General features: G+C 34.1%; 1 protein-coding gene across 8 annotated transcripts in view; it reads right to left on the minus strand.

The window, feature by feature from the left end:
- Positions 1 to 17563, minus strand: part of NCOA1 (nuclear receptor coactivator 1) — a 242279-nt gene that overhangs the window by 95517 nt on the left and 129199 nt on the right. For all 8 annotated transcript variants that reach the window (XM_041756554.1, XM_041756549.1, XM_041756551.1 and 5 more), the window contains one exon: positions 8931 to 9087. The gene's annotated coding sequence lies outside the window, so the exon portion shown is untranslated. The remainder of the gene's footprint in view (positions 1 to 8930; positions 9088 to 17563) is intronic.

Consider the following 17563-nt stretch of genomic DNA (forward strand, 5'->3'; position numbering starts at 1 on the left):
CTTCAGAGAGGTTCATTTTATTGTAAGGGAGAGAGACAATAAATAAAATTAAAAGGTAAGTTATAGAGTATATTAGAAGGTGGTTAAGTGTTACAGAGAAAAATTAGGCGAAAATAGAGATATGTGTGAAAGTTCTGGAAGGGTCAGCAACTTTAAGCAGCATAGTTAGAAAAGGCCTCATTGAGAAGTTGAGATAGGAGCAAAGCCTTGAAGGAGGTGAGGGAAGGGAGAAAGGTATCTGGAGAAAGAGTGCTCCTGGCAGGGGCAGAGAGGGAAGAGCTGTAACCCTTAAGGCCAGAGCATAACTATGCTTTTTGAGAAACATAAAAGAGATCAATGTAACTAGAACCAGAGAGTAAGGAACAGATGATCTCAGAAAGATCAGAAAGATCATGGGAGGCTATATCATGTAAGGCCATAAAAACCATTTTAAAGACTAGCTTTACTCTGACTGAATTAGGCAATCAGTGGAGGGTAAAGAACAGAGGAATGACAAGGTCTGGTTTCCATTCTAAGAATTCTGCTACAAAGGGTAAGTACAATCTTTCTCATCTCAGTAATTTGGTATTTAAGTTTCCAACTGCTAAATGGGACTTTTTCATTTGGATATCTGTCACCTCAAACTCAACATTTATAAAATATGCTGGACTTTTAAATTCCAGGCTTCTATTAATGATGAATAAATAAGGTGAGCTGCATTGTCATTTAATGTCGTCATTAAAAAAAAAAAAACTTGTTAAATCTCTTATGGTGGGAGAGAGGAAGGACCTATGATAAGGAAAATAATTACAATTTAAGCCTCAGCGCAAAGGCAAATATGCCAGACTTGTAATATCAACCACCACAACAAAAAAGATGTCAAACGATTCTGAAACCCAAACACAAAATAAGAATAATCATTTGAGTAAAATATTACTATAATTAATATAATTGCTACCTTCTTTTCCTATGAAAATTCAAAGAAGCCACTTCATTTTATATTCACATAAAAAATATGAAATATTTTTAATGTATTAATATAAAAAAATGGAACTATGCAACAAATTTTGTAATAATGAAGGAACACTAACTAAAAGTAGAAATAGAAGAGAGAAGAAACAAAGAGGAAAATAAAGAGAAGAGTTTAGAGTTTACTAAACCAAAAGAAAAATAGCTAAGTCCCTACTTCCTGCTTAGGGACTACTTATTACTTCCTTATCTGTCCGTCTTTTCTGCCTCCAAAGACATTAAGTTATACTCATTTGAGAATTTACCCACTTGGAATTCTACTGGCTCTCAAAATAGAAAGGGCCATATACTTCTTACTATACTATGCTATAAAATGTAATTCTCCTGCTTGCCTCCCCTTCTATATTATGAACTCAAAGCCAGTTACTAGATCTTTTTTTTACTGTATATCCATTGTCTAACAAAATGCCCAAGAGATACAGAAGCTAAAACAGGTGATGAGTTTGAAGTGACAAAACTACTTAACTAATACAACATTTAAAAGTTTAAAGGATATTTAAGATATTTTATGGTTAAATATTTTCTGGAATCCTTCATAAAACTCTGGAATTCTTTCTTATAATTGAGAAACTGAGCTCACTTGAAGTCCTTGTTACTCTGTTTTCAATGGAAAAAAAAAAAAAAACCTGTTTTCTTGATCTAGAAATTGGAGAACATCTCTTCTAATTTTGTACCATTTGGGGGAAATTTCTTACAATTTTTCATAGTATTGTAGAGACATGAGGTCATGTTACAGTCATACAACTGTAAACATAAATAATACAATCTCACAGACTGTATCATTTTGAGCAACAAATGTTTTTAGATTTAAAATCAGATTCCCCATACTGTGCTCTCCCCTCAGACTACAGGTTGGAGCCTGACATCTTCTAAATTTATCTGAGATTCTGGAACTGAGAAGATATTAGACAATAATTCAACAGCAGCCAGACAGGCAGCCTACCAAAATAAGAGCCAACACTAAGAAGCTATGAGAGTCACCAACAATGTGCTGATGATATGATTCTGGTATTAACTGCTTTCTATTTACAAAACACAATATACAGATAGTGGAATGCAAAACCTTTGATGAGTGAAAACTATTACAGCTGTTCTATTTGTGGAATGGCTTTACATTTGGCAGTAAGGGTACTTAAATAAGGTTCATTAAGAAAAGAAATGCTGGTTTCAGGAAACCAATTTGCATATCACCTTTTAAAAAAGAGCTAAGGTTTCTAAATAAAAGTACTCTGTTGATTTGAAAAGAGTCACTAACTTATACCCAAACAACTTCAGGCCATCTGTAGAGAACAGTTTTAGGAATTAGAAACCACATCTATCTCAAATAAACCAGACAAAACCAACAGGTGGGGCTGAAGAAATAGATTAGTGTTTTGTATTTCATTTGAATTATAAATTTCTAGAACATAAGACATTTGTCACTCATTCCCCAGACTTAGCTGAGAACCACATAATTTGAAAAGTAAGTAACAAGATGTTAGTAAATAACTCTAATAATATACTTTAAAATTGCTTAGCAGGCAATTAGCACAAAACAGCATTGATATGATGAGAGAGGCATTCTGTGAACTAAATCTCTCCAAGTTGACAGCTGTATGAAAAGAACCACACAGGAAAATCATGATAAGCAAAGAGCTTCTGCACTGGGCAACTGCCATGTGGAAACATTTCTCAGACTAACATCCTCAGACACCTACGGTCCTCTAAAAGATGTTTTCAATTTTTTTGTCTTTTCATTGCCTTGTCAATTGAAATCTTTCTCATGCGGTAAGTAAGTATGGGAACTTTGGGATATTCACCACCCTTTTTATGGCTGAATAATTTTCCACTGTTTAGATATTCCACATTTTGTTTATCCATCAGCTGATGGACATTAGGTTCTTTCATTTCAGGAGCTATTTATCAATAAATATCCTGTAAAAATTTGTATGTATAAATGTGAGCATGTCTTCAATTCTCTTGGTATTCTTGGAATGGAACTACTAAGTCATATTGTAACTCTCTCCAGCTTTTAGAGGAACTGCCAAGCTGTCTCCCATAGTGCCTATACCATCTTAAATTTTTATCAGCAATGTACAATTGTTCTAATTTTTCCACATCCTCACCAAATTTGTTATTTTCTGCTTTGTAATTTTAATTCAGGCCATCCTAGGAGGTGTGAAATGGTATCACATTAGTTTTGATTTGCATTTATTTCCCTAATCATTAATGAAACTGAGCATCTTTTTCATGTGCTTATTGGCCATTTGTATATTTTCTTTGGAGAAATGTCTATTCAGGTCCTTTGCCCATTTTTAAATTGGGTTGTCTTTTTATTGTTGAGTCATAAGAATTCTTTATATTAGAGTACTAAGCCTCCACCAGATATATGACTTGCAAACATTTTATGAACAAAGTCTTTATAATTTTGATGAAATCCAATTTATTTACTTTTTCTTATTAAGTGCAATGTCTTGACTTCCTTAGAGACAGTTTCTATTGATTGCTATTTTTCCTGTGTATATGCCTTACTTTCTTGTTTCTCTGAATGTTTCCTTTTTTTTTTTTTTTTTTGTTAAAAACTAGATATTTTGAAGCTAATGCCTAAACAAGGATTTCGTTCAATATCTGGAAACAAAAAGTCACTCTGAATCCACAAAACCAGAGACCAGAACTCAGGTGGTGGCTATCCTTGGCCCAGAGAGGAATCCTTGCCCCAATAAGACTCTGCCATAAATGGTTTGCCAGTATCTGAACTCTATGGCCAGGAATAAAAAATAAAGGCAAAAATGGATTCAAAGCAACAAAGACATCATTTTATCTTATTTCACTGATTCTATAAAACATCAGATTTTTTAAAAAGAAAATCCTGTGCAAAATCTTACATATATTATGTTAATAATAAATGCAGTATCAAGGACTTGGTAACTTAAATTCTAAAACTATGTAGTTTTTGAAAAACGATTTAATAAATTCATATTTACCACTAAAAGCTTATTTTAGAGATTAAGAAAAATGCTTTCTTTGCATTATAGTTTCTAAATGGAAAGAGGAAAGAGTAAGTTTTGAAGAGCCATAAAAGTTTATTTTTTGTTTTCTATTAACATAAATACAGGAAAAAGAAAAATCAAATTACTTTTAAAACCCAATATTTTAAATTCCTCACATTGACTTTATTTAAAATTTAATTTTTTGAAATAAAAAATAAACACGCATTCACCTTGTTAAAATACTCCTGTTGTATTTGTGCCTGAGGAAAGATAGTCAGCATATGAAATACATATTTGTGGCAACTATCTTATTAAGACAACTGGGCAGAAACACCCTCAACATTTCCTTAGAAATCCATTAAACTAGATGATTCCAGTTATTCTACAACATTGGGTAATTGTATATACAATGTACCATGTCTTCCAAAACTCAGTTCCCTATCTTTCTAACTGTGGAAAATATGTTGGTATTTCTTTAAAAAATAAATAAAGAAAAGAGATTAAAATTAGTCTTCCTGACCACAGCTCTTTTTAGCTGTGTAAACAAAAAAATAAGTTTATTTACTTGCAGAGTAAAGTTTTTAATAGTTTAGTAAAGAAATAACAGCCTTAAAAAAAGAAAATGGTGATCAGAAAGACAAAACTAAGCAATACAAATTTCATTGTCTCTCTCTTCCCATCAATTTCACCCTCTTTCAGATTCAAATATTAATGAGCAGAAAATCAGCTAAAAGTTGCGGCCAGAAGAGAATAACGATCAGCATTAGACACAGATATCCTCTCTCTCCCTCCCGCTCTTGTCCCTGCTCACACATGTGCTCTCTCTCTAAAATAAATAAATATTTTAAAAAATTATTCCAAAATCTAAAATAAGAGTTAAGCCTCTGATCAGAAGCTGTTCAATTTCCCTCAAATATTTTAGAAACTCATTTTGGAATACAGTATGTTTAAATGTACATATATAGACCAATAAAAGAAAAATAAATATACTAAAATTTGATCCTTAAAGTTATAAGGTAGCAGAAGTACCAAAGTAATAGAGCTACATACTAATTATTTGCCAAAACAATGGAATTATATTTTGAGGGCACTAGAAAATGATCAAGTCAGGTAAACCTCCAGTTAATTTCAGGGTCATCCCCCCAACTGCAGAAGGGGCATGAATAAAATCATAATATAAATGTACATAAAATCTTCATTGCTTAAATTTATAGAAGAATATATATTTTTTGAGCCTAGCTTGAAATTTAAGTCATCTGACTTGATTCATTTATATTTCGCAAAACCTTATTAATAAAAAAAAAAAAAAAAAAAAAACCTTATTAATACCCATTGGGAAATGAAAAATAAATCCCCAAGCATTTCAGGGGAATAGCTGGTTAAATAGCATTAATATTTCCTCAATGATCATACTAATTGAGCTAGTCATACCCCTTCCAGTGCAATGCCCAAAGAAAGACTAACTATAAACAAGTGAAATTCAAATTTCACTTTCCAGTGTTCTTGACAGAACAACAACTTTGGAAATAATGCTTATATTTCAGGATCAATGGAAAATAATGCAAACGTTCAGAATCAGAGAGACTCTATCAATTGTCATCTAGTGTACTGCTTCTCAAATCTTTTTATTATAGGCACTTAAGAATATACAAAATGGAGACGCCTATGTGGCTCAGTGGTTGAATGTCTGCCTTCAGCTCAGGGCATGATCCCGGGATCCTGGGATTGAGTCCCGCATTGGGCTTCCCACAAGGAGTCTGCTTCTCCCTCTGCCTGTCTCTGCTTCTCTCTCTCTCTCTGTGTCTCTCATGAATAAATAAATAAAATCTTAAAAAAAAAAAACCAAATAAGAAAGAACATACAAAATGCCTATCTTATCTGTTTCCATTTGCATAGTATAAAGTCAGCAACAAAGTATTTGAGAGGAACAAAATAATAAAAAGGTTCACAAAAAAGGAGGCCTACTAATATCCATTTAGAGGATATGACAATGTAATAATACAGTGTTTATGCTTTTTATATGTATAACTCATTTTTTCCTCACAAATGCTCTATGAAGTATGTATTATTATTTCTACTTACAGAATCACTGAGTTCAACAGCTTTATCTTACTGATAAACTACTGTCTGACGATGATGATGATGAAGATGATGATGATGATGATGACCAACACTTACAGAGCATTTACTATATGCCAATCATTGTTCTAAGCATCTAATTTACTCATAAAACCTTACTAATTCATTCACTCATAAAATACGATAGATAATACTATAATCCATTTTAGAAATGAGGAAACCAAGGCACAGAAACATTTTTTAATCAGCTCAACATTGTCAAGTGGCAGAGATAAAAATCATTCTTAGGCAGTTTGATTCCAGATTCTGGCTATGCTTTATTTTATTTCAACTTATATAACTAAGCTACAGGCACATAACTGATAAGTAGAAAAGCCAAAGATATATTCCCAACTTTTGCTTCCACACTAAAATCCTTCTTCATTAGTTTTCCCAGAAGAGCTGACATTAAATTATGCCACCTCTAGAAATCCTGGGTGGTATTTACAAGAATCTCAAACATAAGAAGAGAGAGTCTTCTCAATTCTTAGTCCAAACATCATACAGAAATAAATAAAATTGATCCTATGTCTAATCCTGACTTCTCTCACCATTATAAAACAATTATTTCCTATAAGATGTGATTCACTTTAAAATGAAATGTGCTATTTCTCTAAGATAAAAAAAAATTTGCCATTACAAATCCTATTTTTTGTCCAAAAGCTAATAAATCTTGCTGGATTTTAAGATTATATGTATACATACACACACATATAAAATTCTTTTCAATACTGTCCAAATCATCTTTAGGAATCTATCTTTTGGAATTTTGGGCCCCTACCATGTTTTAACAGACTTTCTCCTGAAAAAAATCTTTATAGGTTTTGTTCTACCAGATAAGGTTCTCAGTTAAGAAATCTATGAATCTCCAAAGTCTCACACATCATATAGTCTCTTCAGAAAGAAACACAGATAGAAACAGATATTGAGCTCAAAATGAGTGCTACTATACAAAACAGCTGGTCTGTTCTCTTCCAAAATGTCAATTTTATGGAAGACAAAGAAAAGCTGATAAATAATTCTAGGTTAAGAAACCAAAGAGCAGTCACAACTGCACAATGTGTGATTCTGGATCAGACGACTGATAAAATTCTAATATGAACTATAAATGAAATAATAACAATAATGAAAATGCTTCCTGAATTTCATTATTATATTATGGTTAAGTAGGAGAACATACTGAATATTTAGGAGTATAAGATCATAAATGTCTATAGGTCTCAAATGATTCATCATCATCATCATCATAATGGTGGTGGTAGAAGAGGAGGAGCAGAAATAATAGTAAATATACAGAGAGATAAAGAAAATGTAACAAAATGTTTGTAACTGGTGAAAGTGGTAGGAGGCATACAGAGCATACCAATCTTGCAACTATATGGCAAGTTTAAAATTGTTTTTGATAAATGTTAAAGGGAAATAGAAAAGATAGAAGTTTTCATTGTGATACGAAGAAAAGAGACTTTCTCAGAGTCACTCAATGAATAATGAGTATGGAAAAAGACACCGATACCAGAGATCAATCATTAGATCATTCTGTTTTCTCTCCCTTTCTCTTTCATGAAGTCAAGGTACTAACATTCCCTTCCTGAAAACTATTAAAGAGAGGGGTCTCCTATATGATTAAAATTTATCTTACTTATATAATACACCCTACTTTGCAAAACGGCTTAATATTCAAAATGCTTTATTATTTCTCTCTCTTTATTGAGAATCAACAATCTGATTTCAAATAACAGAAAACATAAATTAATAAATACAAGGTACCATCAGTTCATAAAAGACAGAAATCTGGAGTGTGTTCTAGAAACCAATGAGATTTTAGAGTGAGAAGTAGCAGGATCAAATGAGTATTTTCTCAAATCATTTTGCATATCCAGTCCCTGCTTTAAAGCTCTCTGCCAACAAATAGTCTTGCCTTTATCTCCCAAGTTCATTGTTTATTCCAAACATTGGTATTGCTTGTCAGCCAACTAAATTTAACTGTCTCTGACTTCTATGATTGTTACACCCCAATATTCAAGTTGGTGGCTATCACTCTCCATGGTGACAACTTTCTCCTTTAAAGTGAGTAGGTGGTATAGAGCTGAGGCAGGGATGAGGGGAGTTTCTGGGGGTGTTGATATTGTTTTACTTCTTAACCTGTTTAGCAAATTTGCACGTGATAATTCAAGAGTTCTATATTTAAAACTTGTAACTTTTATCTGTATAATGTCATAATTCAATTAAAAATATTTTAATTTAAAAAACCTCCCACTGGAAGTCTTCCACTTACTGATTAATCAGTTTCTGATTAACCTTCAGCTTTTTACCTACGGTCTTGGCTTGATGCATGTTTATCTTTCTAACTATAGGCTGCTATGATCATTGTCATGTTCATGGATACACAAGTATTCTTCCCTCAACTCACAAACTCTTAGAAAACAACTATGTAAAAATGCCCAAATGTAAAAAAATGGGCACCAAATATAGATTTAATGACTGCATACAAGTTAGAAATAGATAGACCAAATCTAAGGATGACTTACTCGCTTGCCATTTTTAATTCAATAATGGTCACATTGTAAAATATAGATATGAATCCTATATTCATTTAAATGTGCATTAAAGTGATTCATAAAATGTAATCTAGAACTTCTCTAATATTTTCCTTTAGGAATATCAGCACATGTTTTATAATAACCTTGAAGCTCTCAAATCAAATACATATTTCCATTAACAAAAAGAGTCAACAGGTAATCATTTTTCCCTCCATACTTTTTGTAGAGACAAAGCTCTTTTAAAAGAAGAAGTACAAAAAAAAAAAATAAATAAAAGAAGAAGTACAATTCCCACCTGGGAGACTTCTTTGTTCATAATGAGTCCTCAAAACAGATATGGTCAAGTCTAATATTCCAGAAGGTAGCTTCCAGGGTAGTGGGGTAGCGAGGTTTCCAGAGATGGCTCTAGTTTTCTTCACTCTCACCTCATTTAAGGCCAATTACGCAAACAACTAAAAGGAGAAGAAAAAAAATAAAAGCAGAAAGGAAGTTAGATTGACATATTATTTTCTAAGAAATAGAATTTTTATTTCTAATCTTTATTTCTATTTATTTTATTGTCATTTCTAAGAAATGGCAAAGGTCAGAAATGCTGCATAAAGAAAGAAAATCCGGGATCCCTGGGTGGCGCTGCGGTTTGGCGCCTGCCTTTGGCCCGGGGCGCGATCCTGGAGACCCGGGATCGGGTCCCGCGTCGGGCTCCCGGTGCATGGAGCCTGCTTCTCCCTCTGCCTGTGTCTCTGCCTCTCTCTCTCTCTCTCTGCGACTCTCATAAATGGATAGAAATTGAAAAAAAAAAAAAAAAGAAAAAAAGAAAGAAAATCCAACTTGTAAGGTGATCCGGAAAAATACTTCCAAAAGACAATGGATGAAGATATGATTTTACAGCAGACATCCTTTCTGGTGATTAGATACATATGGATATGTATTAGATACATATAGATGGCCTCTTACCTTCACCAGAAGTTGTATTAGTGTTACAGAGAGATCCAGGTACATACTACTCACCTACCCCCAAAGTGACATCCTATATAACTGTAGTATATTATCATAAACTGAGAAACTGACCGGCACAATACAATTATCTAGACTACAGATCTTACTTGGATTTTGCCAGTTTTTTTCATTCACTCATTTTACATATAGATACTAGATATATATCTTTGTTTATAACTCTATGGCATTTTAGTACATGTAAAGATCCATATACTATACCCCCACTTAGATTCCCTTAGCTGTTTATAATCACACCCTCCTGTCCTTTCCTTAATTCCTGGCAACCACTTATCTGTCCTTTATTTCTATAATTTTGTCACTTTGAGAATCTTAAAAAAAATGAATTAAACAGTATGGGAACAAAGCTGCTATAAATAATTATGTACAGGTTTCTATGTGAACGTAAGTTTTCATTTCTCTAGAATAAATACCCAGAAATGCAATTGCTGGATGGTATGGGTGTGTATTTACTACCCAGTAATTTAGAACAAAAACCAGGGATCCCTGGGTGGCACAGCGGTTTGGCGCCTGCCTTTGGCCCAGGGCGCGATCCTGGAGACCCGGGATCGAATCCCACGTCGGGCTCCCGGTGCATCGAGCCTGCTTCTCCCTCTGCCTGTGTCTCTGCCTCTCTCTCTCTCTCCCTCTCTCTCTCTGTGTGTGACTATCATAAATAAATAAAAATTTAAAAAAATTTTAAAAACCAAAACAATTTCTAAAAAAAAACAATCTAAAATATCATCAACAAAATCTAGGACGCAATAAAAAAATTTCTAAACATGCTAAGAAGTTAAAATTTTTAACTGAAAATCAGGAGAAAAATCCTATTACAAGATGATCTAGATGTTTGAATTAACTGACAAGGATATTAAAACAGTTAATACAAACAAGCATGTTCAAGATATTTTGATGAGTGAGCAGATGAGAAATATTGGCAGTAAATGGGGAAAAAAAATAAATGAAAATTCAAGAGTTAGATAGTTCAGTATAAAAATTGTCAAATTCACTGAATAGGCTGAATCTACTATTATTAGCTAATAGGAGATGTAAGATGGCACAAAAAGAAGTTGGTGAAGTCAAAATAATAATCCAAACTCAAGACAATTCAAACAAATTAAAACCAACAGTTTAAAAGATTAAAACAATCATTAATACTCTGGCAAGACTGTTCAAGAAAACCAAAAGGCAACACAAATTATCAATATAGGAGAAATATCACTTCTGATACTACAAATATAATGTTTTAAACTATATAATGCAAATCAATCCAGTAACTGAGATAAAATGAAAAATCCCTTAAAATTACCAAAATGACTACGGAAATAAATGGAATGCTATCTATTAAAGAAACTATTTCATAATTATAACAAAAACAAAATACAAAATACCACAAAAACAAAACTCTAGCCCCAGATGGCTTCGCTGGTGGGCTATCTCAAACATTTAATGAAGTAATCATAAGAATCTTACATACTTTCTAGAAAACAGAAAAGAGATACTCTCCAACTTGTTTTATTAAATAAGCAAATCCCTAACGCCAAAACTTGACAAAGATATTACTAGAAAAGAAAATCAGCCTCATGAATACAGATGCAAAACAATAAATTGAACCCAGCAATATATAAGAAGGATAATATACCTTGATCATTGTGGTTTATCCAAGAAATAGAAGTTTGGTTTAAAATTCAAATATCAGTTAATGTAATTTACCATGTTAACAGAATAAAAAGATATAAACATTGCAACAGATACAGAAAAAAATCTGACAAAAATCAGTACCTATTCATGATAAAATTCTCAGCAAGCTAAGAATTAAAGAATTTATTATTTTTTAAGATTTTATTTGTTATTTCATGAGAGACACAGAGAGAAAGAGAGAGGCAGAGACACAGGCAGAGGGAGAAGCAGGCTCCATGCAGGGAGCCTGACGTGGGACTTGATCCTGGGTCTCCAGGATCAGGCCCTGGGCTGAAAGCGGTGCTAAACCGCTGAGCCACCAGGGCTGCCCAAGGTAACTCCCTTAATATGATAATCAAGAGGATGAATGAAAAATCTACATCTAGTTTTTATATAATGGTGAAATATTGGGAGTTTCTAATTTTAGGAATAAGGCTAGAATGTTCACTCTAGCTACTTCATTATTTTTTTTAATTTTATTTTTAAGTAATCTCAATCCCAATGTGGGGCCCAAACCCACAACCCCAAGATCAAGAGTTGCACGCTCAACTGAGAGAGCCAGTCAGGCACCCTATAGCCAGTTCATTATTATAATGGATGTACTGAAGGTCCTAGTCAGCGCTGTAAGAGAAATAAAAGGAAATTCAGAGAAGAAGAACTAAAATTGTCTTTGTTCACTTAAAATCATTTTTAGGTACATAATTCTAAGGAATCTGATTAATAGGATTAATATGTAACTTGGCAAAGTAATAGGATATAAGGTGAGTCTACAAATTCTATTCATTCTATACAATCATAAATGGAAAATAAAATGCAAAACAAATTTGTAATATATCAAAAAACATAGAATACTTAGGAATTAATTTAACAAAAGATATACAAGACCTATACACTTAAATTTTCTAACATTGCTGGGGCACCTGGGTGGCTCAGGCAGTTAAGTGCCCGACCCTTGATTCTGACTCAGGTCTTGATTTGAGGGTCCTGAGATCAAGCCCTTACATGGGGCTCCCTGTATAGCCTCAGTGGGAGTCAGCCTCCTCCTTCTCCCTATGCCCCTCCCCCCACTTGCAGCCTCTCTTTCAAAATAAATAAACAAAATTTTAAAAATTTTCTTTATAATATTGCTGAAACTAAAAAAGACCCCCTCAAAAACAGAGGGATTGAATACTTTCATGAATTCACCAAGATTCAATTCTCCTCCCAAATTAAATCATATATTCAAAAATAAAATTAGTGGTTTATTTTACATATATCTAGTACATTACACTACCAATAAGTACAAATCTATTTTTCTTTTGCTTTACATTTGTAATAGTTTTTTTTTTAATGCTTGTTTTGGGCTTTTTCTTTCCGCATAAAAACTGTTTTCCATAAATCATGATTTCCCCCAATGCTGAATTCCATATTAAAGTAAAATGTTTAATGTTACAAAATGGAGCGATCCAATCACCTGGATTCAAAAGTATTTACCTCTTCTAGTCTCTCTAAACTAACTGCTTTTTATAGTTTCAAGATTTTTTTTTATTTAAACCTACAATTCAAAAACTCAAAGAAACTTGAAACTAGTTTTTCTTTTTTTCTGTTTTTTAAAGATTTTATTTATTTATTCATGAGAGACACAAGAGAGGCAGAGGCATAGGCAGAGAGAGAAGCAGGCTCCATGCAGACAGCCCAATGTGGGACTCGATCCCAGAACTCCAGGATCACATCCTTGGCGGAAGGCAGGCACACTCAACGCTCATCCAGGTGTCCCTGAACTAGTTTTTCATATTGACTTATAGTTAAAACCATTAAAAAGGTTTCATAGTTAGATTAGCCCAATTTACATTATATTTGAATTTTTCTCACTTTATATGTCTAGTTTATTTGCATTTATTATACAGTGCCCTAGAACATTTTCTTGAATGAAACAATTCATTTCAAACCTCCTGATATTATTTTGTGTGTTCTTTCATTTTGAAGAACTTTATCATTAAATTTTCTCTAAGTAAATGTGTGTAGGAACTGGTAAATAGCAACTGACTATCAGCAAAGATGGCACTGTTCAGTCATCCATAAACCTAGGTTCTGTCATTATTTGGCTTCCAAGGAAGAGCAACACCCCAAATCACTTGCATACTTAATCCTGTGGGTATAGTCTTTGCCACATGATGCCACTCTCTTCTGTAAAACCTGAGATTTTTTTATGGGTACTTCTTCAAAACCAGGCAGTAACTGAAGCCAGATGATTTAGGGTCCTGATGAATTCATGGTGAACCATGTGAGGGAGGGTGAGAGAAATGCTAAGAGGGAGGCTAAGCACAGTCGTTTACAGACTGTAAGAAGATGGAAAAGCACAAGATAAATCCATTTTCAAAAAATATATGTACAAAAAAAAGATATGTACGCAATGAGAAGTAAAAAATATGGAACCAGGAGATAGGTGACACAGAGAACCTAAGAAGACAGGAGGAATATGAAGAAATACCGAGAAAACAGACAGTTTTGATAATCTGATGTTTGGTTATTACTGTGAAATCAGTGAGCTCTCTTAAATTTTATCTCTCCTTGGGGTGCCTGGGTGGCTCAGTTGTTTAAGGGCCTGCCTTCAGCTCAGATTATGATCTTGGGGCCCTGGGATCAGCCTGCTTCTCCACCCCCTCCCCACCACTCGTGGTTACTCTCTCTCTTTCAAATATAATGTTTGAAAAAATAAAAAATAAAATGTACTTCTCTAGTGATTTTTTTCATTTAATTTTAATTCCAGTATAGTTGACATACAGTGTCATATTAGTTTCAGGTGTACAATACAGTGATTCAAATATTCTATACATCAGTGATTACTATGTAATTATCTATGCCATCTAAAGCTCAGCATTTTAAGCCTTTCCTCACCACCCCTACCCTAATCCAGAGGAATCCAGAGTAGGAGATCTAATATGACAGTACAGACTCCTACTAGACCCCCATGATTAGATTACTGGGCATGCTTGAAGGCTTTCAATTTACTGGTTCCAATTTTCCTCTCCTGTAAGGCCTTTCTGTCTTCATTACCTGATTCTGATGTTGGATTCTGGCACAAGTTCTGGCTAATGCAACCACCTCAATTTTAAGTATAAGAATTTTTTTTAATTGTATCTATTTATTCATGAGAGACACACAGAGAGAGGCAGAGACAGAAGCAGAGGGAGAAGCAGGTTCCCCACAAGGAGCCCAATGTGGGACTCAATCCCGGATCCCGGGATCATGCCCTGAGCCAAAGGCAGATGCTCAACCACTGAGCCACTCAGGCATCCGAGTGTAAGAATTTCTAATGGCAATACTCAGAAGTGGAATTTCTGAGTTACAGTAGCTACATATCTTCCACTTTACTCACCATTTGTCAAATTGCTTGCCAAAATGGTTGTTTCATACTCACTCCCACTAGTAATGTATACAAACCATCTCCCCCATATTCTTTCCAACACCTGATATCATCAGACTTTATTTTTTAACCAGTCTAATGGATAAAAATGGGATTTCATTTCAATTTGAATTTCCCTGAATATTACGGAGACCGAGTCTTAGTTGACTATGTGGATATCCTATTTCTTGAACTGGAATTGATCTCTTTTCTTCCTTTATGCTGGGCACCCAACAAACACTTTTGTTCTGGGAAATTTTCTTGGATTATACTATTTATTTTTTTCTTTCCCTTCATTTATTCTGTTCTCTCTTTTTAGAACTCTTAACACTAGTAAGCTGACCCTTCTAGATTCATCTTTTTATTTTCTTCAATCTTCTGCTTATCATTTCTTTCCCTTTTTACTCTACTTTCTAAACAATTATCCTCAATTCATTATCCAATACTTTTTTTAATAAATTAATTTTTATTGGTGTTCAATTTACCAACATACAGAATAACACCCAGTGCTCATCCCGTCAAGTGTCCCCCTCAGTGCCCGTCACCCATTCCCCCCCACCCCCCGCCCTCCTCCCCTTCCACCACCCCTAGTTCGTTTCCCAGAGTTAGGAGTCTTTATGTTCTGTCTCCCTTCCTGATATTTCCCACACATTTCTTCTCCCTTCCTTTATATTCCCTTTCACTATTATTTATATTCCCCAAATGAATGAGAACATACACTGTTTGTCCTTCTCCGATTGACTTACTGCACTCAGCATAATACCCTCCAGTTCCATCCACGTTGAAGCAAATGGTGGGTATTTGTCGTTTCTAATGGCTGAGTAATATTCCATTGTATACATAAACCACATCTTCTTTATCCATTCATCTTTCGATGGACACCGAGGCTCCTTCCACAGTTTGGCTATTGTGGACATTGTTGCTAGAAACATTGGGGTGCAGGTGTCCTGGCGTTTCATTGCATCTGAATCTTTGTTATCCAATACTTCTATTGAATTTTTTTCTGCTTCATATTCTTAATTTATAGGAATTGTTTTCTGAATGCTCTTTTTAAAGTATCTTATTCTTGCTTTATGGATGTAGCATCCCATCTCGCTGAAGATATGTTATACACACATATGGTATATGTATGTGTGTGTATATTCATATATATCTATATATAACTGGATGTGTATGTGTGTGAATGTATACATAACATTTCCTCGGCTGTATAGTCTGTTTTCAGCAAGTTCTTTTGTATTCTTGATTTGTTTACTTTGGTTTCTGTTATTCATAGTAGGTGCTTTTCTTAGATGCTTCATGATATTTGGATCTTTGGAAACAAAAAAGCTTATCTAAAGCTCTAATTAAGTACATGGGGCTATTGATTGCGACCTTCATTACAGGACAACCTGGGCAAACTCTTTGTTAGGATGCAAATACTGATGTGAGAAACCTGGTTCCCACCAGAATTTTCCCTTGAAAATTTTACCCTATTTTTCTTCAATTCTCCTACATCTCTGGATTTATGACTAAAAATAATCCAACTACTACCCTTATTGACTTTATTTTTGTTTGTTTTTTAAGATTTTATTTATTTGTTTATTCATGAGAAACAGAGAGAGAGAGAGGCAGAGACAGGCAGAGGGAGCGGCAGGCTCTGTGCAGGGAGCCCGACGTGGGACTCGATTTCGGGTCCCCGGGATCATGCCCTGGGCCGAAGTCAGCGGTAAACCACTGAGCCACCCAGGCTGCTCAGACTTTATTTTTGTTGTTGTTTAACTAAACTCTGGTTTGAGGAAGGAACAATATTAATTTGTGCTCAACCTACCACTTTTACCTGGAATCAAATACTATATTATTATTGGTAATATTTTGTTTATTTTCAATAATCCTGTTTTTCATAATCTTTTTAAAGTTTTCCTTCATGTATGTTATTAACAACTTAATCTTTCTGCCAATTTTAAAATCCACCATCCTGACATTCTCAAGAACCAATCAGCCACTGAAATTACTCAATAACATAATGAATGATATGACATAAAAAGAACTAAACAACAGGCAGTAAGGCCTATACAATAGTTATTTGGAAATTTTTAAAAAGGACCAGCTTTAGATAAAGGGAACGTCTCTTCATACACATTAGCTGATACCATGGATTCTGACTGGGAAAACAGAAAAAAATCCACCTTCTGTTAGCAACTGCTGCCTTATGATGAGAAGAGTATCAAAAGAAGCTGTGGTCTGTTCTTTTCTCTGTGAAAAAGTACAGGAAACTTTCAAATCTCTAAAAGCAGTAGACCGTAACTGTTTAGTGTAATGAAAGTAATGTGTTACTAATAACACTTAAAATTAAAATGTTTGTACATTCATTACTTCCATAAAATTAGTGCAGATTCAAGGTTATTACTATTACAACATGACTTTAACTCTTCTTCTTTATGATGTACTTTTTGATGAGGAGAGAAAGGGATAATGTTAACCAAAATCTGGGTGTGGTGGGACTAGCTTAGGTTAGCTATGCTGCCATTCTGTAGTGAGTCATTATAAATAAACAATTAACACTAGTGGCAATTAGAAATTACTTTGGTTTACACAGAGTTAAGATTCCATAGTAACTTCTCTGCTCTTATTAGTTGTACCCCAAATAAAATTTAAGAAGGAAGGTGGCACCTAAAATTTTGTGTGAAATCATGTTTTTTCCTTAAGAGACACTGTAAGGTTTTCACAGAAGAACGAAAGAATGATGCTACCAACCCTCCTCCTCCTGACCATGTTTTTTTTTTTTTTTTAAGATTTTATTTATTTATTAGAGACACAAAGAGAGAGGGGGGTGCACAGACACAGGCAGAGGGAGAAGCAGGCTCCACACAGGGAGCCTGACATGGGAC

The sequence above is a fragment of the Vulpes lagopus genome, chromosome 5, assembly GCF_018345385.1.
Source record: "Vulpes lagopus strain Blue_001 chromosome 5, ASM1834538v1, whole genome shotgun sequence".
Taxonomy (NCBI): domain Eukaryota; kingdom Metazoa; phylum Chordata; class Mammalia; order Carnivora; family Canidae; genus Vulpes; species Vulpes lagopus.